We start from the raw sequence: 27005 nt of genomic DNA, 5'->3' as shown, positions 1-27005 counted from the left end.
AGCCCTGTTGTAGGCATATATTTTCACGTGGGCACCAGAAGTTACCACCCAGTGCTCTATTACCATAGTTGTCACCAAGTGAATTCAGTACTCTGGGTTAGGGCAAAGGAAACCAACCTGCTGAGTTTTCTCCAGGCTTGCAAAAGCGGGAGTCAGTTCAGATGAAGAGGGGGCAAAGCACCTGGGTACTGTGCTGTTATTCTACTCTTAATATATGCAACAACTCTGAGATAGATAATGGAATCTCCCCATTTACAGTGGAGAAACTGAGGCTCACGTGCCTGAAGTGCTTCAGGTCATAGAGGAAAGAAGCTGGAGAGCTGAAAGTCACACCCACATCTGTCTTATTCCATACCCCATACTCCTTTTTATATCATGCTGCATTTGGTGGGATACTATCCAGCCACTTCTATTTTTATGCGTAAATTAACAGTGGGACTATTGACTAATTAACAATTTATAATTGGGAGCAACTTCTTACCCTGTAAAGATCAACAATTAAATACATGCAGCATTGGGAATTTAACATATGGAAAATTTTTCATCTGTTTCTGTGATCTTTTAACTGTCTTAGGCCATTAGGTTGCTAGCATGACACATAGAAACTATATTCTTCGTGAGGACAGATAAGCATTATGAATAGCAGGAATTTTAAAGTTTTCTGCTTTTTTTCATTAAATTCTGATGGTACCAGTCTTTTAGTCACAGCAGTACATTTCCATTTCTGACATAACTATCATTTGACATATATAGGGATTATTTTTCCTTAAATATGTATCTTTACATTGCTCACATGGATGATTATCTTATCATCCGACTATTCACACACTCTTGCCTCATCTTCCTATATTTTATCAATGAATATTTATTGAGCACCTCTTTTATTCCAGCCATTTTGCTAGGTATCCCAAGGAAAGCCTACTGTGTTCTGAAAAATTGGAATTCATTAATTAAACAGACATACTATACTTTTCCATCCAGAGAAATGCAAAATTATATCTTGATTCAAGACAAAATAGTTTGTCCCTCCCAGCCATAGAGAAAGCTGAGTTGTTTGTTACTTTTAGATCTTAGGTACAGAATCTGATAAAGTCTAGGTGGTTCTGTATACCAGCAGTTCAATTTATAATCATGGAGGCTTGCCTTAAATATATGATCAGTTTAGGTAGGTTTGAGAAATTCTGAAGTGTCAATTATGTTGTATTAGTCCATTTTCATGCTGCTGATAAAGATATACCCAAGACTGGGTAATTTATAAAGAAAGAGAGGTTTAATGGACTCACAGTTCCACGTTGACTGGGGAGGCCTCACAATCATGGCAGAAGGTGAAAGGCATGTCTTACATGGCTGCAGGCAAGAGAGAATGAGAGAGCCAAGGGAAAGGGGAAACTCCTTATAAAACCATCAGATCTCATGAGACTTATTCACTACCATGAGAACAGTATGGGAGGAAACCCCCCGCCCCCATGATTCAATTATCTCCCACCAGGTCCCTCCCACAACACGTGGGAATTATAGGAGCTTCAATTCAAGATGAGATTTGGGTGGGGATAGAGCCAAACCATACCATATATAAAAATAGTATAGATAATAGTTATATGGAGTACTACCTACTGAAGGAATACATGTTTACCTGTTCCCCCAAGTTAGGTAGCCAGAAGTGTTGTGTTTGCATTGTTGGCACAACCTGTCAACATTAATAATAACTAATTTATTAAGTACTTCTGTGTGCTGGGGATTGTTCCTAAGCTTCCTGCAAGAATAAGTTTATTTAATCTTCCTAAGAATCCTGTGAAGTGGATACAGTTGAGCATCCCAAATCCAAAATGCTCCAGAATCCAAAACTTTTTGAGCACTGACATGATGCTCAAAGGAAATGCTCACTGAAGCATTTTGGATTTTTGGATTGGGGATGCTCAACCGTAAGTATAATTAATGCAGATATTCTAAAATCTGAAAAATCCTGGTATCTGAAACACTTCTGGTCCAATCATTTTGGATACAGGATACTCAACCTGTACTACTTACTATCTCCATTTCACAGATGAAGAAAGTAAGGTAGGGAAAAAGATAAGTAACTTGCCCAAGGTTACAGAGCTGGTAAGTGGCAGAGCCCCAGGCAGCCTTGCTATATAGCTTACTGTCTCCTAACCACTATTCTGTGCTACCTTTCATGGGCCCTCATGTTAAGAATAACTTTTCAGTTTAGCAAATTCTTTTGCATTATATGATGAGCTTACATATAATAGCAATAATAGACCAGATGCAGTGGCTCACACATGTAATCCCAACACTTTGGGAGACCAGGGTGGGCAGATTGCTTGAGTTCATGTGTTCAAGACCAGCCTGGGCAACATAGCAAAACCCCATCTCTACAAAAAATACAAAAAAAAAAAAAAATCAGCCAGGCATGGTGGTACATGCCTGTAGTCCCAGCTACTCCGGGAGGCTGAGGTGGGAGGATCACTTGAGCCCAGGAGGTGGAGGTTGCAGTGAGCCAAGATCATGCCACTGCACTCCAGCCTGGGCAATAGAACCAGACTTTGTCTCAAAAAAAAGAAAGCAATAATGTAACTAGGTGAAAGGAAAGATTCAGTTCTTCTCTATAGTTTCTTATACACAATCAAGATTCTAACATGTTCATAGTTAATTCATAGTGTAAAGTTTGGGTATTTTAGAAAAATGTGATGTTTTCTGATGTGACTTTACAGGAGTGGGAAAGGCATAGAAAGGCAGCGCTGGGGCTAGATCACCATAGTGTTTATAAATGTATTATGTTATCAATGTTGGCTCTGGGCCTTGATGGGTAGTAAAATAGGAACTGAGAAAAATGATTAGGTATTGGATCCTGAAAATAAAAATTTGCTTTTTGCATTTCTTAAAAAGATTTCCTATGCTAAAAGGGTGGCAGTAAGTTTAAAAAGGCTTTAGTTACTGTTTTCAAAAAATAATTGTATAGTATATTTCATTTACTCAATAGCCACATGTGGATTTTTGGATTTGGGATGCTGAACTGTAAGTATAATTAATGCATATAATATATGGATCATTATTAATCATTTATTAATATCCATAAAATATCCTAAAATACTTATGGATAATTCATGGGGAAAAACTGCAAGTCTTTTTGAATGAATTCAGGTGTCAGTAGTAACTCATTTTGATTTCTTTAATTCTCTTTGGGGGCCTTGTCAAGAAAAATTTGAGTTAAGAGATATTTAAATGGCCATATCATCACCATGAAAACAGGCAGCTGAGGAATGTGGGATTTGAGTGCACAGGAGAGCTAAAGGGACACTTCAACCCCTATTAATGGCTTTATTGCTCTATTTAAAGGTTAGAGCTATTGTTCTGGCCAACATAGTTCTTTTCTGTTTTTTAAACTTTAGTAATACAGTCGATTCTCATGTGGTAGTTATGTTCTATAAAGTCACTGCGAACACTGAATTAGTGAATACTGGATCATTGCCCCTGGGGAAAATTAACAGGGTTAGGTTCCTGCAGGTCACGTTTCATCAACTGATCAATACATAACTTTGTTGTATGTCTCTGTTTTAGGACATATTATTTAATATATATTGATTCAATTACATTAATATTATATGTTAATAATCCTGTACAGTAATATATGTCAACAGTGTTGTGCCAGAAGCACTGCAACTCATGCCTGAACGAAGTTTCCCTAACACACATATTTTCTCTGAAAGGGAAAATCCTTCTTGCACTTAGAAACACTAGACGGCACTTCAGCACTATAATTGGGACCATTTTAAACAGTGAAATCATCAATAAAAGGCACAAAAATGTGAAAGACATAGCACTGAAGAGACCACAGAAAAGACATGCACTTACTATAGGAGAACTGAGACAACAGAGCATTGCCATGCTAAGCTGCATATGGGAACATGGCTGTCATGTGACTCAAATTTTTTTTTCCATTCTACACGTGGATTATGTCCTCAGATGACCACAAAAGTGCCACAACTATTGATTTGGGGCTTGCAGATAAATTTTAGTGAGTAGGCATATTCACAAGTATGGAAACCCTGAATAATGAGGATCGACTATATATTAATGCATTCTACATTTTAAAATGAAGAGTTAAAATATAGGACTCACTCATCCCTACGTTTCCCACCCCCTCCTGGCATCTTTCCTTTCCAGAACTACTATCAGTTTTCTATGTATTTATAAATATGTGGACTTACAGAAATATATATAATTTTTTAATAAATGGATCTCATATACTGTTCTGTGGTTTGCTTTTTTCTCATGTGTTAGAGATCTTTCCACATCAATATGCACAGAATTATTTCCTTTTAGTATTCTATACTGTTTGTGCACCATAATTTAACCATTCCTGTCTTGATAGATATTTAGGTTTTTCACTGTTATAAGTAATAGTGCAGTGAACATCTTTGTACCTGTTTTTTTTTTTCCCCTACGTGCAGGTTTTTCTCTGGGTTGCATATGTAAAAATGAAATTGCTAAGCAGAAAGGTATATGCACTTGAAGTTTTCTTAGAAAGGCAGTTGTGTCAGGTCCTCTGGGAAGCTGACACTGAGACAGAATTAGGACTGCAAATAGTTCACTGAGTACCTGTGAAAGATAGGCAGTCAGAAGCTGAAGGAAGGGAAAGAGCTTAGACTCTGATTTACATCTAACAGTTACAGCCTATTCAGTGGGGCACTCTGGGGTGAAGATTGCCTGTTAGAAGGATAGTACTACCAGTTGGGTAGAAATAGCCAGGCCCTGGTACTCCCACATATTCAGTTATTGACCTGGGACTGCCAGGGAAGAAAGTGGCCTGATCTTGAAAGATGAGAGAGTTAAGTCCTAAAGGTACATCACAACTGAACTGCGAGGTGTCTTCAAGGGAGATCTGAGCAGTGTACCTCCATGGTTGCTACTGCAGTGTAGGACTGTATAGCATAGCAAATACCACAGATTCTAGAGCCAAATTCCCAAATCCAACATCTTTGTGTAAGAAAGATGTTACACTACGTATCTGTGTGCCTCAGGTTCTTTATCTGTACATCTGTCAAATGGAGAAATAACAGTACCTCCCTCATAGGGTTGTGAACGATTAAATGAGCTGCTGTATACAAAGGACTTAGGATAGTATCTGGGATATGTTAACACTGTATAAGAGTTAACTGATGCTGCTGCTGCAACATCAACATCAACCCAAAAGGTGCACCAGTTTTTCTTCCAACCCTTTCAACAATGTGTAAAAGTATATTCATTTCTCCATATCTTTTCCAGTGCTGGATAGTATAAATCTTTTTAGCTTTTGACAGTTTGGTGGCCCCCAAAATGGTATTTTGTCTTAATTTGCATTTCTTTATTGAACATCTTTTCATGTTGCTGGCCACATATTTAATCTTTTGAGGTTTTATGTTTTTTCTTATTAATGTTTGGTACCTATTCATGTATTCCAGATATTGTTATATAGTTGTAAATATTTTCTCCCAGTCTCACGTTTTTCAAATTTATTTTTCATTATTATTTATGGTTTCTTTTGACAAAGATGTTTAAAATTTTGTGGATCATTTTTTTTCTTTATGGGTTCAGGGTTTTTCTTACATTGAAAAGACTTTCCTACTCCACGTTTATAGTTCTCTTTTTTATATTTAGCCTTGTAAAGCATCTTGAATTTATTTTTGTTCATAATTTGAAGTAAGTATCTAGCTTTATGTTTTCCTCTCTATAACCGGTTGCCCCCGTGTTCTTCATGAACTAGCCCTTTTTCTCCCCTGATTTTTCTTGATGCTATCTCTGCCGTATTCTAAATTCCTATATATATACTGGGTGGGAGGATATTAACATTTTAAAAGATTTTAATATGTGTTGCCAAATTGCGCTGAGGAAATACATGTAGAAATTTATGTTTTTACTGGAGAGTATTTTGTTGCGCTCCCCAACCTGTTTTTCTTGCTGTTGTTTTTAGTTTTTGCCACCTTAATAGTCAAAATATAGAAGTTTTCTTGGTTTGCTTTAAAAAAACAAACCAGGATCTCATTCTGCAGCCCAGGCTGAAGTGCTATCGCACGATCATGGCTCACTATAACCTTAATCTCCTACGCTCAAGTGACCCTCTCGCCTCAGCCTTCTGAGTAACTGAGATTACTCGGAATCTCAGTCTTACATGGTGGTATGCGCCACCATGCCTGGCTAATTAAAAATCCTTTTATAGAGAAGGGTCTTGCTATGTCACCCAGGCTGGTGGTTTTCATTTCTTTGGTTACTAGAAAGACTGAATTTTTAAAAATGTATATACTTTTGATGTTCTATATGCCATCTTATATGAATTGCTTGTTCATATTTTTCTCCATTTTTCAATTTTGATTTTAGGTTTCATGTTGATTTGAAAGGTATCACATATAAAGACTATTACCCCTTCATGTGTATTGCACAGAGGTTATTGTTTACCTTTAAATTATAGTTATGGTATTTTTCTTTATAGTCTGACTTTGTATGTATACCTAGAAAAGTTTTCCCTATTCCTAAGACCACAAAGCCAACTAGAATATTTTCCTTTTTATGATTTTTATTTTTATATTAATTTGCCATCTTATTTTGTTGCATGGTAATAAGTAGGAATCTTAATTATTTTATAAACATTAAGCCAGTTACCTAAAACAGTTTACTGAATAATCCATTCTTTCCTCTGATTTGTAATGCCATCTTATATATCCTAGCTGTCTTGGGGTGTTTGATTCCGTATTGTTGATTGATGTATCTATTCCTGCACCATTACTACACACTCTTCATTATTGTGGCTGTTGTATCCATGCCGTGGTTGGAGAGCTCACCTTGGAAAGTAAGCACTCTGTGGAAGTATCATTTCAAAACTGATTTTAATTTTGGAAATTAAAAGGAAAACCCTTCTTAAACTAGAGTAAGTGGAGTGAATTGACTTGGATCCTGCCTGGGCTCCTCTGTCAACATTCTGTTTTGTGGTCTTTAAATAACATACTTGATTAGTTCCATTGGACATAAGGTAATGGCTGCTCTTAAGCTATTCTAAAGCTAGAGACAGAACTGTACAAAAGAATTGTCAGCACCAAGTACTTTAATTTAAAATATTAAACTAAAAAAATTAGTTCCAATGTTTTAGAGACACCTTTCAGGTTAAATACAATTGGTTAGGTCTGATCATTTCTATGAATAGAAGGAAGTATTGAAGGTAAACCTGTTTCTAGAGCAGAGATTCTCAACTAGGGACAGTTTTGGCCACTCCATCTCCCAGGGACATTTGACAATGTCTCAAGACATGTTGATTATCACAGCTGTTAGAGGGAGAGAGTGCTACTGACTTCTAGTGAGTAGAGGCCAGGGATGCTGCTACACATCCTACAATGCCCAAGACAACCCCAGCAACAAGTAATTATTTGCTCCAAAATGTTAGTAGTGGGCCAGTTGTGGTGGCTTGTGTCTTTAATCCCAGCTACTTGGGAGGCTGAGGCAGGAGGATCACTTGAGGCCATGGGTTTGAAACCATCATAGGGGGACACCATCTCTTTAAAAAAAATTTTTTAAGTAGATGGATGTGGTGGTACATGCCTGTGTCAGGATTGTCTAAGTCCTAGATACTTGGGAGGATGAGGTAGGAGGATCACTTGAGCCCAGAAGTTTGAGGCTGCAGTGAGCTATGATCCAGCCTGGGTGACAAAGTGAGACTCTGTCTCTTAAGAAAAAAAAAACAAAAAAAGTTAGTACTGCTGAGGTTGAGAAACCTACTGTAGAGAAAACTCAAAGTGAGAGTTCATTTTTTAGTGCAGTCCAGTCTGACAACCGCTGTGTTTAATATATGCACAAGTAATTTACTATTGGAGTAAGAGAAGACCTTTCCAAAAGTATGGTACAAAACCTAGAAGCTGTAAAAGACATGATTATTAAATTTGACTCTATGGCCGGGTGCGATGGCTCATACCTGTAATCCCGGCACTTTGGGAGGCCAAGACAGGTGAGTCACTTGAGGTCAGGAATTCAAGACCAGCCTGGCAACATGTTGAAACCCCATCTCTAATAAAAAATACAAAAATTAGCCGAGCATGGTGGTGCACACTTGTAATCCCAGCTATTCAGGAGGCCAAGGCAGGAGGATCACTTGAACCTGGGAGGTAGAGGTTGCAGTGAGCCGAGATAGTGCCTGCACTCCAGCCTGGGCGACAGAGCAAGACTCCATCTCCAAAAAAGAAAAAAAAAAATTGACTCTACATAAAAATAAAATTTCTACCTACAAAAAACAATCTACCATAAACAAAAGAAAAGTAACAAACTAGGCTAAAATATCAATAGGTCAAACCACAGACAAATGGCTAATTTCCTTAATATTTAAAGAGTTCTTGTACTTCATTAAGGGAAGTACCAACAACAGCTCCATGCCCCTTCCCCCATACCTCACCCTACACATCTCTTCATCTATATCCTTTGCAGTATGCTTTACATTAATAAATCAGTAAGCATAAGTGATTCACTGAGTTGTATGACTTGTTCCAGCAAGTTAATTGAACCCAAAAAGGGGATCGTGGGAACCCCAACTTGAAGCCAGTCAGAAGTTTTTGAGGCCCCGGCTTGTGACTGACTGGTGTCTGCGATGGGATGGGTGGCAGTCTTGGGGACTGAGCCATCAACCCATGGGATCTGATACTATCTCTAGGTAGACAGTGTAAGAATTGAATTGGAGGACACCTGGCTGGTGTCCACTGCTTGGTGTGTGGGGGAGAAACCCCACGCATTTGGTCACAAAAGCCTTCTGTGTTGCTGTGGTGTGACAGAAAAAAACATGGTTTGAGTTTTTTTCCTATATATGTGTTGAATAATTTGGCAATATCTGTGAACATTTTAAATGCATATACTCTTTAACCCAGAAATTTTATTTCTAGGAATTTATTCTACGGACATAGTTTCATGTGTGAAATGAATTTCGTAACGATAAATTAGGCTGTCCATTGTTATTGTTTGAAATAACAGAAGACTAGAAATCATCCATTAAAGGGAAATATTGGAGAGTTGCCTCAATAGACAACTGTACAAATACAGTATATCTATATGCTAGAATACTATGAAGCCCTTTAGACAGGATGAGGCAGCCCTGTATATGCTAATATGTAAGATTCTCTATTATATGTTATTAAGTAAAATTGCCAGGCGCAGACAGTATCAGGTGTTGGCAAGAATATGTAGAGCAAGTGGGACCCTTACACACTGCTGGGAGAAAAGTGAATTCGGACATAATCCCTTTGGAAAACAATTTGGTATTATCTAATAAATTTAAAGATGTGTATGCACCTTATAACCTAGCAGTTTTACTTATTAACAGATTCTAGAGGAATTCTTGCTCATTTCCCCAGGTGACAGAAATGTTCATAGTGCCATTTATAAGAAAACAAAACAGCAACAAACTTCTAGAAATCTGTGACCAGAGTAGAATAAATAAATGTTGAGAACACTATACAGCCATGAAAAATAAATAAATTATAACAATCTGAATCTTAAACAGTCATGTTGAGCAAGAGAAACAAATTGTGGAAACATACATATAATAAGATTGGATTCCATTTATATGAAGTTTAATATAATTCATTAAACTATATGAAACATAAAACTAAACATGTTGTTTAGGGGGAAAAAAATTGTAAAACTACAAGCAAGGAATTAATAAGCACAAAATCAAGGAGAGTGGTTACCTCAGGAGAGAAAACGAGATTAGAGAGGGCACACGGGGGATTCAAAAAGTAATAGTAATATTCTTTCATCTTTTTTTTTTTTTTTTTTGAGACGGAGTCTCACTCTGTTGCCCAGGCTGGAGTACAGTGGCTTGATCTCTGCTCACTATAACCTCCACTTCGCAGGTTCAAGCGATTCTCTTGCCTCAGCCTCCCAAGTAGCTGGTACCACAGGCGCCCGCCACCATGCCCAGCTAATTTTTTTTTTTTTTTTTTTTTTTGTATTTTTAGTAGAGATGGGGTTTTGTCATGTTGGCCTGGCTGGTCTCCAACTCCTGACCTCAAGTGATCCATGCACCTCCGCCTCCCAAAGTGCTGGGATTACAGCCATGAGCCACCGCACACCCAGCCTATTCTTTCTTCTTAAACTGGCACGTGGATGCATGGGGGTTCATGATATGATAGTTTTGTTTAACGTTATGTAATTTTAGAAATATTTTATATTTACTAATTATTAAAAATAAGTTTTGGAAAGTAGGTATTGAACATTATATATGTTACTGTGACTGCATGGGTCATTTAAAAAATTATATACAGACACACACTCATGCTTTTGTATATGCATACATTATCCCTCCTGTAAAGATACACAAGAAGTGGTGGTTGCAGCCAGGCACGGTGGCTCACGCCTGTAATCCCAGCACTTTGGGATGCCAAGACAGGCAAATACTTGAGGTCAGGAGTTCGAGACCGGCCTGGCCAACATGGTGAAACCCTGTCTCTACTAAAAATGCAAACAGCTGGGTGTAGTGGCGGGCACCTGTAATCCCAGCTACTCAGGAGCCTGAGGCAGGAGAATCACTTGAACCCGGGAGGCGGAGGTTGCAGTGATCTGATATCATGCCACTGCACTCCAGCCTGGGCAACAGAGGGAGACTCCGTCTCAAAAAAGAGAAGTGGTTATTGCTTCAAGGAAAAGAAACAGAGTAGTTGGAGGCCCATTGTTGAAAGGAAATGTACTTACCACTTTATGCTATATGCTTTTTGTCTTTGAATTTTTGTAGCAAATGTATATAGTACATATCCAAATTTTAGTTTTAAAAATGTGTGTATAGAGAGAAAGGAAAGTCATTTATCATTTGTGAGAGACGGGTGGGGAAATTCCAGTATCATTTCTAACCTTGGTGACTTTGCAGGCTTTGCCAAACCATATAAGAAATAAAAAGAGGACACTTTGTTGTTGTTTCATTTTGAGCCAAAGTGTCCCTCTGTTGCCCAGGCTAGAGTCCAGTGGTGGGATCTTAGCTCACTGTAGTCTCGATCCCCAGGGCTTAGGTCATCTTTGTGCCTTAGCCTCCCCAGTAACTGGGACTATAGGCACATGCCACCACACTTAGCTAATTTTTAAGTTTTCTGCAAAGACAGGGTCTCACTCTGTTGCCCAGGCTAGTCTTGAACACCTGGGCTCCTTCCTTGGCCTCCCAAAGTGCTGGACATACAGGCATGAGCCACCACACCCAGCCAGGAAGACAAATTTTTGTTGAGTGGGTATTTCACCTCTCATGCCAATTTTTCCTTGAAAGTTAGATTCCATGGAATATAATTTATCAAATATAAATGATACTCTACTCTCAGCCCTTATCCAAAGCCTTACCAACCTTACCTCTCTCTTTTTATTGTTTACTAAGGAGTCTCTGGGATTTTGTTCATGTTTTTTAACATCTTTTTGAGGAAAAATAGCTTTCTTAATTCTTTTCATAAGTTCTGTTCAACTCTTAGTAATCAGTACTTAGAGCAATGCTGCACAATTTAAATGCATAAGCATCTCACCAAAACCTTTATTGAGGCCCTACCTGTGATAGGAAACAAAAGTCAGTGTCTGTACCCACTAACTTGACTATTTAGAAAGAGAATCTACTAATTGGACGCCTTTCTTTTTCCTTAAGACTGTTCACAGATTTTTTTTTCACATTTTCATTTTAGAGGAATAATTTGGGTCTTATTACTAAATTAAAATTATTTAAACATGTCAAAGGCATTTATCTCCATAAAGTGTTTAATCCATTCTCTTTTATAAAGATAGGGGTTTTTTTCTTTACATTTATTATGTCTGGTATAGATGATTAAAACTTTGTAAGCGTAACCTGTATTTAGCTGGGTCATGAATTCTCTTAATAGTGTAAGTCTCTAGCCCACTGAAAACTCTTGCCTTCTCTCCATTTGTTTTTGAGGGTGAACAAGTCTGGTCAGCTTCTGTGCAACATCATACATCAGTGTAGTGCCAATGGCCACTGCAAGGATTGATGCTGTTTCCACTGGGTAGCATGGCATCTGCCTGGTCACCTTAGTCAACACACTGCTTCTGGGTACTGCTACACCCACACCACTGTTTCCTCTAGGTTAAGTGTTGATATACTGTTATCTCCCAATGACAGGATGCTAAAATGAACTATGTTATGCTCTACTGTGAAATAGTTTCATTTTATGTTACACCCTGACATTTACAGTACCACAACAGGATTGCCACTTCCTCCAGTATCTTGCAAACTTTTAAAGGAACTAGCTATTTTTTCCTACTACCCTTGCATCCTCCTTGTGCTTAGATACAAATCCACTGGAGGCAAATACAAGTGACACCATGCAGTACTCAATCACTCCTTCTTTATGATGGATGGTAAAGACTTCATTACTAGCTTAACTTTGCTTCCTAGACTTTTTCTCTCATGAAAGTAAATTCTTTCCAGAACAATCATCAGTCTTTAATGCAAATAAGTTGTTTGAAAAAGATTTATCCTTGCAGCTCAAGTCACAAAAATTCTATCCCATATCAGGTTTTGTAATGGAAAGTGGATCGGTAGGTTTTGCTCACATAGCAAGGTGATAATTGTAGTCATCTTAACCTTTAGCCATCACTTTAGGGTGGAAAAGAAATGACTTTTCATTATGCCTCTCTTATATGCCTGTGTTTTTCATTAACTTTAGAGGAAGAGTAGTTAGGCAGCCTTACTGACTTGAATAGTACAAAGCATGTGGTTGGACCATGCCAAAACTATGAAGCTGTTTGGTGATATGTCCTCCACACTGTGGTCCCAAAAGACCAGTAAACCTAAAGGGTCTAATTTGGGCCGGCAGGGGGCGAGGCAGGGTAGAACCTTGGGGTATATTCCTGCTTTCAGAGAGGTGGCAAAAGTAAGCCTGGATACCCCTGTGCTAGACTTCGTTGCTTTGCCCGGAAGCCCTCTCTTCTTGGGGACTAGGCTTATTTAGTTCTCTTTCTAAAACGTTTTGACAAATATAACATATTCTAGGACATCTGCCACTGAGGCCTGAGTTCAGGCATTAATTGTCAATTCTGTAGTCTTTTTTTCCTTCAAGTTTCTCTTGTCGCTTCCTTTTCTCCCTCCTTTCTTTCTTTCTTTTTTTTGAGATGGAGTTTCGCTCTTGTTGCCCAGGCTGGAGTGCAATGGCACGATCTCGGCTCACCGCAACCTCCGCCTCCCAGGTTCAAGCATTTCTCCTGCCTCAGGCTCCTGAGTAGCTGGGATTACATAGGCATGCACCACCACACCCGGTTAATTTTATATATTTTTTTTTGGTAGAGACGGGGTTTCTCCATGTTGGTCAGGCTGGTCTCAAGCTCCCGACCTTAGGTGATGCACCCGCCTTGGCCTCCCAAAGTGCTGGGATTGCAGGTATGAGCCACTGTGCCCGGCCTTCTCCCTCCTTTCAAATTAGACAAACAAAAATTTTTTAATGTCTCTCTGGTTTCTCTATGTTTACATTTCACTGTCCCAGGAACCAGCCTAGTCCATTAGGAACCAACATACTCCCCAAGACACATCTCAAATGACAGTTTGCTGGCCATGTTAAAAATGCATTTCCGATTCTATTTAGGGATACCTTTAGTCCATGAAATAAATGAGAACATTATCAGGATTCATAATTATCTGGATATGTCCCTAAAATACAACATGTTTTGCTGACTTACTGAAATACATATTTGTTTCTAGTTTTTTCTATTTCCCTTCCTCTCAAATAGTTAATTAAATAGTATCAGCGGCCTAGGAAAGTCACTGTTCAAACAATCCCTTCCTTAAAATGAAGAATTATAGACTATTCTCTAACTTATTATTTTAGAGAGAGAGAGTATAATGTGAAAAAATGTGGTGTCTTTATTCATTTTTTGTTGCTATAACAATACCTAAAACTGGGTAATTTATAAAGAGCAGAAATTGTTTCTCACAGTTCTGGAGGCTGGGAAGTCCAAGATCAAAGTGCCAGAAGCTCAGGTGTCGGGTGAAGGACTAATCTCTGCTTTCAAGATGGGGCCTTGATGCTGCATCCTCCTGAGGGAGGAACACTGTTCTAACATGGCAGAAGAGAGTGAATTCATTCTCACAAGCTCTTTTTATGGCAGCATGAATCTGCTTATAAGAGTGGAGTCCTCATGACCTGAACACCTTCCATTAGGCCCCACCTCCCAACACAGTTGCATTGCAGATTGTTTCCAACACATGAATTTTGGGTTGCACATTGAATCATAGCATGTGAGTTCTCAAATAACATACACAAAAGTTACGTGGAAGAGATTGATAGTTCATTCACTTAATATTTATTGCAGACATTATATGTCAGGAACTCTGCTAGGCATTAGATATATATTGGAAAATAAGATAGATACTGGCCATATACAGAACTTATCTAGCAGTTAATAGACAACAATAAAAATAAATATAATTGTCATAGTGCTATAAAGGGAGAAATATAGTTTTAACAGGAACCTATTAACAGGAAGAAGTTACGAGGGAAGTCCTCCCTAAGAAAATGACATGTAAACTGGAAATGAAAGGAAGTGCAGGAGTTAGCAAGAACATGAGTGGGGAATAGTTCTGCCGGCAAAAAGAATAACGTGCAAAAGGCCCTGAAGTGGAAAAGAGTTTGGTGCTTTTAGGAGCTGAAGACAACCAATGAGGCTAACTTGTATAGAGCCAAGGGGGAGGGGTGAGATTAGATCTGTCTGAAGAAATAGGCATAGTTCAGGTAATACAGGACCTGGTAGGCCATTTTTGTAGAGATTTTGTTCTTTATCCTAAGAGTGATGGAAGCCACTAAAATGTTTAAGGTAATGTGACAAAATCAGATTGCGTGTTAGAAACAGTTGTTCTGGGCCGGGTGCGGTGGCTCACACCCATAATCCCAGCACTTTGGGAGGCCAAGGTGGGTAGATCACGAGGTCAGGCGTTTAGGACCAGCCTAACCAACGTGGTGAAACCCCATCTCTACTAAAAATACAAAAATTATACGGGCGTGATGGCGTGCTCCTATAATCCCAGCTACTTGGGGGGCTGAGGCAGGAGAATCACTTGAATCCGGGAGGCAGAGGTTGCAGTGAGCTGAGATCGCGCCACTGCACTCTAGCCTGGGTGACAGAGCGAGACTCCATCTCAAAAAAAAAAAAAAAAAATTGCTCTGCAGTATGAAGAAGAAAGGATTGGAAGGAAGAAGAAATGAGTGCTGAGAATTGACTTTGACTTGGGTTGGGATGTTGGACATGTAGACAGAGAGGACAGGATAGACTTTTGTTCAGGAGGTAAATTCCGCTTGACTTAGTGATTTCAGAGTGGGAACCTATGGGGGAAAGAAGGGGAAGGAGTTAAGAATAACTGACCTGTGCAGCTGGATGAATAGTGGTGCCATTGAGGACACTGAGGTTTGAAATGGAGGATAAGTTCATTTTTGTATTTGTTGAGCTTTAGATGCCTATGAGGCATCCAAGTGGAAATATTAAGGAAGTAATAAGCAGGAATCCGGAGCTTAAAAGAGATGTCTTAGCTAGAGATCAATTTGTGAGTCATTGGCTTTTAGGTGATAATTGAATCAGTGAACCCAGCTGAGATTGCCTAGGAAGAATATGGAGTGAGAAGAAAAGGGCAGCTTGGGAACAAACTTGACAACTCTTTGGTGGTGTTCTGTATAATTTTTATTCTGAACAGACTTTGGTTTTATAAGAATTGTACTTTGAAATAACCTTGGTTGTTTTAACTGAGACTTTCTGTTGTGATGTAGTAACCCTCTCTCTCTCTCTCGCCAGATATATTGTCATCTCTTTATTTTTTGTATATAATCTATTATTTATTCAAACAGTGAATAGACTTGGCCATTCATTGATCATCCAAAGGTAATATAAGTGATGTTTTCTAAGCATCTGGGTTAAACAGTTTTGTCTAGATACAGTAGTAAGAACCATTCTTATTATATTCTTGTCCTATAAATGGTTGAGGTGATACAATGTTTAGCTGTCTGTTCAGATGTAATAAGAAAGGTTGAATTCTCCTTGGCAGGCTTTTTTCATGAGTTGTTGGGCATCTCTCAGAGACAGCTCTAGAGATAATAAACGTTTATTATTCTGGTGTCCTGACTGATGTCATCTCTTATTGCCTAAGCCTCAGTCTGGGATTAAGATGGTGGATGTATTCGTCCATTCTCACACTGCTATAAAGAAATACCCAAGACTGGGTAATTTATAAAGAAAAGAGGTTTAATTGATTCACAGTTCAGCATGGCTGGGAAGGTCTCAGGAAACTTATAATCATGGCAGAAGGTGAAGGGGAAGCAAGGCACCTTCTTCACAAGGTGGCAGGAAGGAGAATGAACACAGGAGGAACTACCAAACACTTATAAAACCATCAGATCTTGTGAGAACTCACTATCACAAGAACAGCATGGGGGAAATCACCCCCATGATTCAGTTTCCTCTACCTGGTCTCTCTCTTGACACGTGGGGATGATGGGGATTATAATTCCAGATGAGATTTTGGGAGGGGACACAGCCAAACCATATCAATGGGGTTTTCCCCCTTTGCCACTAAGTAGCCACAGAAGGCAGGATAAGAAATTGACAAATTGGCTAGGTATGGTGGCTCATGCCTGTAATCCCAACACTTTGGGAGGCTGAGGCAGGTGGATCACTTGAGCTCAGGAGTTCGAGACCAGCCTGGGCAATATGGTGAAAATGTGTCTCTACCAAAAATACAAAAATCAGCAACGTGTGGTGGCACATGTCTGTGGTCCCAGCTACTCAGGAGGCTGAGGCGGTAGGATCGCTTGATCCTAGGAGGCTGGGGTTGCAGTGAGCCAAGATTGCGCCACTGCACTCCGGCCTGGGTGACAGAGTGAGACTCTGTCTCAAAAAAAAAATTGACAAATTGGACTCAAAATATAAAACATTTGTCTTTCAAGAGCCATTGCTAAGAAAATTTAAAAGCAAGGCTATGGGGGAAATATTGGTAAAACACATGTCAGAAGATGGACTTGTATTCAGAATATTCGGAATATATAAAGAACTCTTTAATCATTGGACAACTTGACTTTTTTAATTGATAAAGATTTTAACAGGCCAGAGATGGCAAATAAATACATGAACATATGTTCTATATCATTAAACATTAGGGAAATAAAACCACAGTAAGAGACCTCTACATGCCTACCTCTACATTCTTAGAATGGCTAAAACTAAAAAGATTGAAAATACAAAGTGTTGATGAATATGGTGAACAACTAGATTTTTAGATATTGCTGCTGGGAATGTAAAATAGTACAGCTGGCCGGGCACGGTGGCTCACACCTGTAATCCCAGCACTTTGGGAGGCCGAAGCAGTCCAGTCAGTTGAACTCAGGAGTTCAAGACTAGCCTGGCCAACATGGTGATACTCCATCTCTACTAAAAATAACAAAAGTTGGCCGGGCTTTATGGCACATGTCTGTAATCCCAGCAACTCCAGAGGCTGAGGCAGGAAAATCACTTGAAACCAGCAGGCAGAGGTTGCAGTGAGCCAAGATCGCACCATTGCACTCCAGCCTGGGCAACAGGAGCAAAACTCTGTCTCAAAAAATGAAAAAAAAAAAAAGAAAAGTACAGCCACTTTATCAAACAGTTGGGTAGTTTCTTATAAATTTAAACATACACTTACCATATGACTAAGCTTTTCGCTCCTAGACATTAACACAGGAAAAATGAAAATGTGTCTTTACAAAGACCTGTATGCAAATGTTTATAGTAGCCTTATTCATGATTGCGTATGATTTCATTTATATAAAATTCTACAAGAGGCAAAACTACACTGTTAGAATGTAGATCTATCTTGGGAGCTTGGGGGAGGAGACTAACTGCAAAGGAGTCTGGGAACTTTTATGGTGATGCGCATATTCTATATCATGATTGAAATGGCTACATATATTTGTCAGAACTCATTGAATTATACATTTTAAAATGTGAATTTTATTGTATCTAAACTCAACCTCAGTAAACCTAATGTCAGCATTTGTGAAGGGTTATCAGAAGCCTTTTAGGATATCACTTGTAAAATGGGACAGTAGACCTAAAGACAATGAAGCTTTTTGCTCAAAATTCCATGAGTAGTGGTGCCTGTGGATAGAATGCTTATGTCCAGATTCCTAATCCCACATGACTGCACAATTCCCTTGGCATTAACTCACACCCTGCTATGTATTGTGCTATTTAACTTTCTGTGGATGTGCGTCTGGCTCTGTGTATGTAAGTTCTGGAAACACAGGGGTCATGTCTTCATATGTCCTTCATACATCCTACAGTGTATTGCACAGATCATGTGCTCAGTATTTGCGGAATGAATGAAAGCTTGGTATAGAACATTTTTGCCTACTAGACTTGGACAGAAAAGTCAGGCATAGCTCATGGTGTGGTGCCAGGCTTCTCAAGATCATGAGAAACCTTCTCTAAAGTATGGTTTTTCTAGACCACCATCTCTTTGCTTAGGAGATCATGGCTACCACAAATGTAAGCTAATTAATGAGGGATTGATTTTATATATTTCTGCAGAAGCTTAGGTAGTGTTTTCAGAAGTTGAAAATTGAGGGAGATTATCACCTTACATTTTTAATCTTATGCCGAATTTAACTACAATGAGAAAACAAGCTCCTCTTAAAGATTAAATGGAAGAAGAGATGTCAGAACTAGAACTTTTGTCTTTCTCCAAAGCTCTCCACTCTGAAATCTATCCACTTTATAATTGAGGCATCATACTGATGGCACAGAGAAACACTTGTCTCAGTGTTAAACTTGCTTTCCTCATTTTTGTGAGGCTCTAAACTTTTACAGTTCTGACTCATTTAAAAACAAGTGGATCTACATAAATTGGACACGAATTCATGATTTTTCTTCTAAGTCTAAAAAAGCAAGAGACTCAGAGGTACTATGAGACAATAATACATTTAAGAGAAAACTAAAATAAAAAACATATAAAAAATTAAGAGAAAGATAGAATCCCAAACTATGTTTCTCTTATTTCTTTTTCCTTTTCTTATATTTAATTTATTTATTTTAGAGAGAGGGTCTCACTTTGTCACCCAGGATGGAGTACAGTAACATATTCATAGCTCACTGCAGCCTCAAACTTCTGAGCTCAAGCAATCCTCCCACCTCAGCCTCTTGAGTAGCTTGAAGCACAGGTGCACATCACCATGCCTGGCTGATTTTTTTAGTTTTTATAGAGATAAAGTCCCAGTGTGTTGCTCAGGCTCAAACTCTTGGCCTTGAGTGATCCTCCTGCCTCCGTCGCCCAAAGGGCTGGGATTACAGGTGTGAGCTGAGCCATAGCACCTGGCCTATTTCATTTTTTAAAAGTATATCGACATAGCAACACATTATTGATAATATTTAACATCTATCAAGTTCTTACTCTGTGCCAGGCATTTGTTCTGAGTGCTTTATATACATTCTCTCTCTTAATCTACACAATACTGGGAGGTCATTCTGCATTTGAGGTATACAGAGGTTAATTAACTTGCCCAAAATCTCACAGCCAGTAACTGGTGGACCTGGATTTGAGCCTTTTTTTTTTTTTTTTTTTTTTTTCGAGATGAAGTCTTGCTCTGTCACCCAGGCTGGGGTGCAATTACACGATCTCGGCTCACTGCAACCTCTGCCTCCCAGGTTCAAGCGATTCTTCTGCCTCAGCCTTCTGAGTAGCTGGGATTACAGGCACATGCCACCATTCCTGGCTAATTTTTTTATTTATAGTAAAGATGGGGTTTCACCATGTTGGCCAGGCTGGTCTCGAACTCCTGACCTCAGGTGATCCACCCGCCTCAGCCTCCCAAAGTGCTGGGATTACAGGCGTGAGCCGCCGTGCCTTTTTTGAGTGGCCAGATTTGAGTCTTAATCCAGAACCTGAACTCTAACTGCTGATATGCTATCTCCCTGTGAAGACAACACATACATGACTAAATGGTTTAGAATTTGATTTAATGTCAGAGAATTACTGTACTCATGTAAATTGTTAAGGGAGTACAATTTAGTAGAGAAATAATTTAAACTTGTTTAATACCGGAATATCAACTAGTTGAAAAAGAGCAGTTATTTTAACAGGCCTAGAGATCATAAATGGATCCTTTGCTATTGTGACTTTATATAAATTCCTTTCTGAGAAGGTAGTAGTGCACATCTTCTGGTCGATGCAAATAGGTAAGACAAATGTGAGTGTTCATTTTGATGTCTGAGAGTAGACTATAAATAGCCAAGTTTCCTTGGAGATAGGATAAGAGCCTAAAGTTGATGTAGGGAATCCTTTTGTTCTTCAGACAAAGATATTGGGATTTTTTTTAAGGAGAATAAACTGAGAGCAGGGTGTTCCTTGAACGTTTATGAGAAGTAGTGGCCAGTGTAGGAAGAGGTTACATTTTATAAGGAACAAAACCCAGGGGAGCCTCTCCTGTGAACTGACAAGAGGAACCCAAATATGACATCTCCTTCTGTATTTTTTTTTTGACCTCCCATGAAAGTCCTTAGATTCACTATCACTGTGCTTACAAAATTGTGATTAAGTCTGTTCCGATAGAAGTCTGAATGTTCCTGGAGGTATTTTTAGGAATACTGTTCATTTTCTTTACTCAATGAATGGTGTTCAGGGAAGTTAGCATCATGTGCTAGGAAGTTTTGAAGTGGGTAATTCAAAACCTGGGTTTTAGTCTCAGCGCTGCTAATTAACTTTGTATCCTTGGATTAATCATTTAATCTCTCTGGGCTTCAGTATTTTCTAAACCCTAATTTGGGGAGATTAGAACAGATGATCTCTGAGATCCCTGCCAGCTCTAAATTCTCTAATTTTATGACTGCTTTTGGCCAGGAGCTTTACTTGTTTGAGAGCTGCTATTGTCTGCTGCATTGCTTGCTTGTTTCTTGATCATTGTCCATAGGCAGTCCTTTTCTGTGAGGCTATGGGGTCATTAATGTCTAGTCTTTTTGTTAAAATACTTTTACAGATAATTCCACAGTACTTTTCTGGCCACAAGAATTATTTAACCTACCAAATTTAACTTTCATTCTCTTTACCAGTCTCACCTTAATCCAGCTCAGTTCTGTGTACAAACCATGGAGGTTATTCATTCAGGTGAAATAAATGGGTTACTTCTGCCAGATTAATCAGAGAAGAAACAGTAAGTATCCTTGAATGGAATTCTTCCATGGGAGTTTCTCATGATACCCTAATTGAAATGGAATAGAAAATGTACACATTGTAATTGAAATTCCATTTTAGCCTTCTACCTGACTCACTTTGGTTTATGCTAATTTCTTTGGCATACTCTTAATTTCTTTTTTTTTTTTTTTTTTTTGAGACGGAGTCTCGCTCTGTCGCCCAGGCTGGAGTGCAGTGGCGCAATCTCGGCTCACTGCAAGCTCCGCCTCCCAGGTTCACACCATTCTCCTGCCTCAGCCTCTCCGAGTAGCTGGGACTACAGGCGCCCGCCACCACGCCCGGCTAATTTTTTTGTATTTTTAGTAGAGACGGGGTTTCACCGTGGTCTCGATCTCCTGACCTCGTGATCCGCCCGCCTCGGCCTCCCAAAGTGCTGGGATTACAAGCGTGAGCCACCGCGCCCGGCCTCTTAATTTCTTTTAGATCCAGAGCATGTGCTTAAATTCATACATGATTGAAAGATTTCATAGTGTGTAATGTAAATGCAATTAGCACACTTAAATTTAATATGTAATATCCTATAAACCTTTTAGAATTTTAAAATATAAAGCAAACATTCTTTTTTTGCCAAAGACAGAATTGTATGGATTTATCTACACTTAGATAAGACAGTAAAAATACAAAGGTTCTCATCCCCTCTCTGCATGTCACCTCCAATTCTCTTCAACCAGAGTAGGCTACTCTTGGCAGTATGACAAGTATCCTTCCACATATTTTCTATACATTGTATGGATAGTTTAAACATTGTGGTAAGCTTTTCTTTAGTGAATTCTTCATGCACTATATGTTAAGAGCTTCAGTAACTGGCAGAGTCAGTGCCATAGTGAGGACAGATTCTGGTAGCATGTTGTACTTGTCAATAAAGCAGATTTTAAAATAGAGATTTGCTGCTAGTTAGTGTTTAATGTCTTTATGGGATTAAACCTAAGGTCAGTTTAGGGAGCAAGAGCTAATAAGCTGTAATGTGAGGGCAGTGTTGGGTATGATTTAGTCAACTGTAAAATAAGGCCTCCAAACTACAGTCATGCTTACAAACAGGTGGTAATAGTTGTCTTTTAAATCGGGATAGAGGGAACAGCCAACAGGATGCAAGGAAAAAGAAAATCAAACTTAAAGGCTAATGATCATTTTTTACTTGTTATATAACAAAACATTTTGTTATTTCATTATAATAGCAAATCTTTCTCAATCTCCAGGCTTCCAGCATTGGTATTCCAATAAAATCCATCCCCAGAGCTTCTATTTCAGCAAGCCTGAACTTGCCTTGTGTGTGGTCAATCTGAATAATATACTAAAAAGTTGGACAGGGAAGTAATGTCCTGACTACTTTTTATGACCAGTAGCCTTAGCACCCTTTTTATGTTGGAATGCAAGTTTCATGAGTACACTACTGTGTTAAATTGGTGTGTCTTGTACTGTCCTGTGTATGTTTTAACCAAAAAAAAAAAAAATCTAATTTCTTTTCCTGAAAACTGTTATTCAGTGCTTACAGTTCTGATTGCTTTCCAGGTGTTATCTCATTATCTTGTTTAATTCTCACACAGACCTGAATGGTGGTTATAGTATTTTTTTGCTGAAGCAGGCTTGGAAGGATTAACTGACTTGCCCAAATTAGTGACAAAACTGAAATTCAAATTGTGACCTGTTGTCCAATAAGACCTTTGAACCAATAAGACCAATGAAGTCTTATTGGTTCAAAGAATGTAAAGAAACCTTATTCTAACCATTAGCTGACTACTAAACTAATCTAATAGATGAGGCCACACGCAACAAAGGATACAGACTTTACAGAATGATTCCAGGAAGGTTAGTAAACAGTGACAACAACAAATCCTGGGGAAGGAAGGAAATTGATTTCCATAGTTGTCACATTATATTATTCAAATGTCCAGTTTTCAACTAAAAATTACAAGACACACACAGAAATAGGAAAGTGTGGCCTATACACATGAAAAATGAAAAGCGTTCAATAGAAACTGCTCCTGATGAAGCCCAGACATTGGACTTACTAGACAGAGTTTAAATCAGCTGTTGTAATTATAAATATGTTACCCCCAAAAAAACAAAGAATTAAAGGAAAGTTTGAAAACAGTGGCTTACCACATAGAGAATATCTAATAAAGAGATAGAAATTATTTTCAGAAATAAAATAGAAATTCAGGAGTTGAAAAGTTAAATATTTAAAACAAATCAGAAGTAGAAAGAATCATCAAACTTAAAGACACATCAATTGAGATTATTGCATATGAGGAACAGAAAGAAGAAATAAAAGTGAAGAGAACATAAGAAACATGGGACATTATCAGGTATATCAACATACACAAATGGGAATTCCTGAAAAAGAAAAAGGAGCAGAAAGAATGTCTAGAAAAACAATGGCTAAAAACTCCCCAAATTTGATGAAAAACTATACATTGAAAAATCTAAGAGATTCTAAGTAGGATAGACTCAAAGTAATATACATTCAGAAACATCATAGTCAGTTGAAAGACAAAGTCGTAAGAGAATCTTGAAGGGAGCAGGAAAACAGTGAATCCTCATATGCAAGGGATCTTCAATACTATTAACAGCTGACTTCTCATCAAAAACTATTAGGCCAGTGAACAGCGGGACATGTTCAAAGTGCTGTATCACTCTCGGCTGGATGTGTTGTGGTCGTTCATGCCTGTAATCCCAGCACTTTGGGAGGCCGAGGCAGGCAGATCACTTGAGGTCAGGAGTTTGAGACCAGCCTGGTCAACATGGTGAAACACCATCTCTACTAAAAATGCGAAAAAATTAGCTGGACGTGGTGGCACATGCCTGTAATCCCAGCTACTCGGGAGGCTGAGGTAGGAGGATCACCTGAAACTTGGTAGGCAGAGGTTGCAGTGAGCCAAGATCGTGCCACTGCCCTCCGCCTGGACAACAGAATGAGACTCTGTCTCTAAAAAGAAAGAAAAAAAAAAAGAATGACTGTCAATCAGTAATTCTATATCCAGCAAAACTATCCATCAAAAATGAAGGAGAATGTAGACATTTCAAGATAAATAGAAATGGAGACAATTCATCACAAGTAGACATGTTCTGTAAGAAATACTAAAGTGTGTCCACAGGCTGAAATAAAAGGACACTAGTCAATATTTTGGATCCACATAAAGAAATAAAGAGCACTGGTAAAGGTAACTACATAGGTAAATGTAAAAGTACAAATATATTTTTGCTTATAACTTTTTTATTTTAAATCAATAATTATAAAACTGTGTTAGGCTTATAGTGTATATGTATAATTTGCATAATAGTTCAAAGACAAGGGAGAGAATGGAGCTATATTGGAGTAAAGTTTCCGTATGCTACTGAATTTAAGTTGGTATTTAAACGATTGTTGGATTTCTTTTGAGGTAATAGTCACCATTTTAGTGTACAAGTTATAAAGTCCTTAAAATGGCCTAAAAAATAAAATGTACAACATACATTCATATAGCCAAAAAGTAGAAGCAATACAAACGTCCATCAACTGATGAATAAAAAACAAAATATCCATACAATGAATTTTTCAGCAATTAAAAAAAAGAACTACTGATACATGTTACAACATGGATAAACCTTGAAAACACAATGCTTTGTGAAAGCAGCCAGACACAAAAGACCACATATTATATGATTCCGTTTATGTGAAATGTCCAGAATAGGCAAATCCAAAGAGGCAGAAAATAGACTAGTGGTTGCCAGAGAATGGGGGAAATCCATTCACATATATGGATTTTCTTATAGTATTGTGCAACTATCACCAATGTCTAATTCCAGAATATTTGTAACATTCCAAGAAAAAGAAACCTTGTACTTCCCAATTACTTTTTCCCCCATTCTCTGGCAACCACTAGTCTATTTTCTGCCTCTTTGGATTTGCCTATTCTGGACATTTCACATAAACGGAATCATATAATATGTGGTCTTTTGTGTCTGGCTGCTTTCACAAAGCATTGTGTTTTCAAGGTTTATCCATGTTGTAACATGTATCAGTAGTTCTTTTTTTTAATTGCTGAAAAATTCATTGTATGGATATTTTGTTTTTTATTCATCAGTTGATGGACATTTGTATTGCTTCTACTTTTTGGCTATTATGAATAATACTGCTATGAACATTCATATATAAGTTTTTGTGTAAAGATATGTAGTCTCTTCCAACCCCAAGTTGGTGCACTGCAGGACAATTCAATTCTGACACTAATCACCTGGAGTTAGTGCAGACCTCACAAATTAAGGACTCAGTTCTCCACAAATTCAGATGCTGCCCCCAATGCAGATGCTACCCACAAGGTCAGGGGGTCCCCAGGCTACCTTTGCTTCTCACTGGCCACAACTTTAGGGGTTCCCATGATCTCATCAGGTTCAGTAAGGAGATACAATGCTTTGATAGGAGCCCAGAGGACAAGCACTCAACTCAGAATGGGAGTGTAAGAGCTTGTCAAGGAAGATATCCCAGGAGCAATTTCTAAGCTGCAACTGGAATTTCTAGTCATAGGTAGTAGCCAGGAAAAGAGGTTTGATAGAGTATTGTAGGCAGAGGGAACAGCATATATGAGGGCCTGGGGTGTGTATAATATAAGGAGATATATGAATTAGGAATTAATCTAAGAATTAGAGCATCAAGTATGAAAAGTAATTAAATGAAAGACTAGAAGCAATGTAATCCAGACCTTTACAGCCCATTTTAAAGAGTTTGGATTTAGGACAGAGAGTCACTATAGAAGAACCAGATCCAAGAAAGATCCCTAAAGAACACAAAATTTTAACAAATGGGAAAGAAAAAAGTGTGTATGAAAGGAGGAGAAACTGAAGAGGCAGGAGGAAACCCAGTAGATATGGCGGGAGTTACCAAAACCAAAGGAAATGTGTTTGAAGAAGCTATATCAAATGCTGCTAAAATGCTAAGTCCAGGACTTTAAATGTTAAGCATCCATTAGAGTTGGTGTTATGGAGTGAGTGAGCTTCACAAGAGCTCTATCAAAGTGGTAGTTGGGGCAAAAGCCAACCTTCAGTAGGTTGAAGAGTGAATGAGACTCTGGGAAGTGGAGGCAGCAGAGGAGGAGGAAATCTGGCCATGGCTGGGGGCAAGGGAGGTTAGACAAAGCAAGACAGAAACAGAAAGCATGATGCCACTGGAGGACATGTTGGCATATGGGATAGTTTTGTTTTATGGTAGGGGAGACTTAAACACATTCAAACATTTTTGAGATCCAGAAGAGGATAGATATGAAAAGAGAAAATAATGTATTGGGCAAGATCCCAAAGAAGGAGAGGATGGGATCCAAAACACAAGGAGAAAGGATTGTGAGAATGAAAGAATGAATGTGTTCAGATACGTTTGTAAGTTTGATGGTGGACAGTTGAGGATTTGCTGTCTGATGGCCTCTATTTTTTTCTGAGAAATAATAGAGACTGATACCTACTGAATATGAAGGAAGTGGTAGATTTTTTAAAGGCGAGTGCAGGAGTCTTGGAACAGCCTCAGCAAAGAACAGTGAAGCACGGAATTAGTGAGACCTAATTAGTTCCTGGACAGAGATGATGGCCCTGAGATTAAAATTTAGAAATTTACAGCAGCACCCGTCTGCTCTGATATGATTTTCTCCATCAGCATTCCACAGCCTGGAGGTTACTACAAGAAGGAAGAAATTTCTGTTGAGTCAGGGCTATCATTTTTGCCAGGTGGGTGCAATGAAAAGATAAAAGGTGGTAACATAATGGACCAAGGACTCTAGCCTGGGTAGGGAAAGACATGAAGGCAAGAGGAAAGTGAGAGACTGGGAGAAACTGTAAGGATCGGTGACTGTAA

The 27005-nt window shown here is 38.6% G+C and overlaps 1 protein-coding gene and 1 long non-coding RNA gene across 3 annotated transcripts in view; one reads left to right on the top strand and one right to left on the bottom strand.

Annotated features, from left to right (window-relative positions):
* LOC129493215 (uncharacterized) overlaps window positions 1–27005 on the bottom strand; it is a 52426-nt gene that overhangs the window by 3795 nt on the left and 21626 nt on the right. For both annotated transcript variants that reach the window (XR_008661078.2, XR_008661077.2), the window contains one exon: window positions 21052–21194. This is a non-coding gene — a long non-coding RNA (uncharacterized lncRNA). The remainder of the gene's footprint in view (window positions 1–21051; window positions 21195–27005) is intronic.
* MOSMO (modulator of smoothened) overlaps window positions 1–27005 on the top strand; it is an 83109-nt gene that overhangs the window by 38854 nt on the left and 17250 nt on the right. The gene's annotated exons all lie outside the window — the stretch shown is intronic.

This window comes from Symphalangus syndactylus, chromosome 11, assembly GCF_028878055.3.
Source record: "Symphalangus syndactylus isolate Jambi chromosome 11, NHGRI_mSymSyn1-v2.1_pri, whole genome shotgun sequence".
In the NCBI taxonomy this organism is placed as follows: domain Eukaryota; kingdom Metazoa; phylum Chordata; class Mammalia; order Primates; family Hylobatidae; genus Symphalangus; species Symphalangus syndactylus.
The sequence above is the reverse complement of the archived record's forward strand: the minus strand, read 5'-3'. Positions and strand labels throughout refer to the sequence as shown.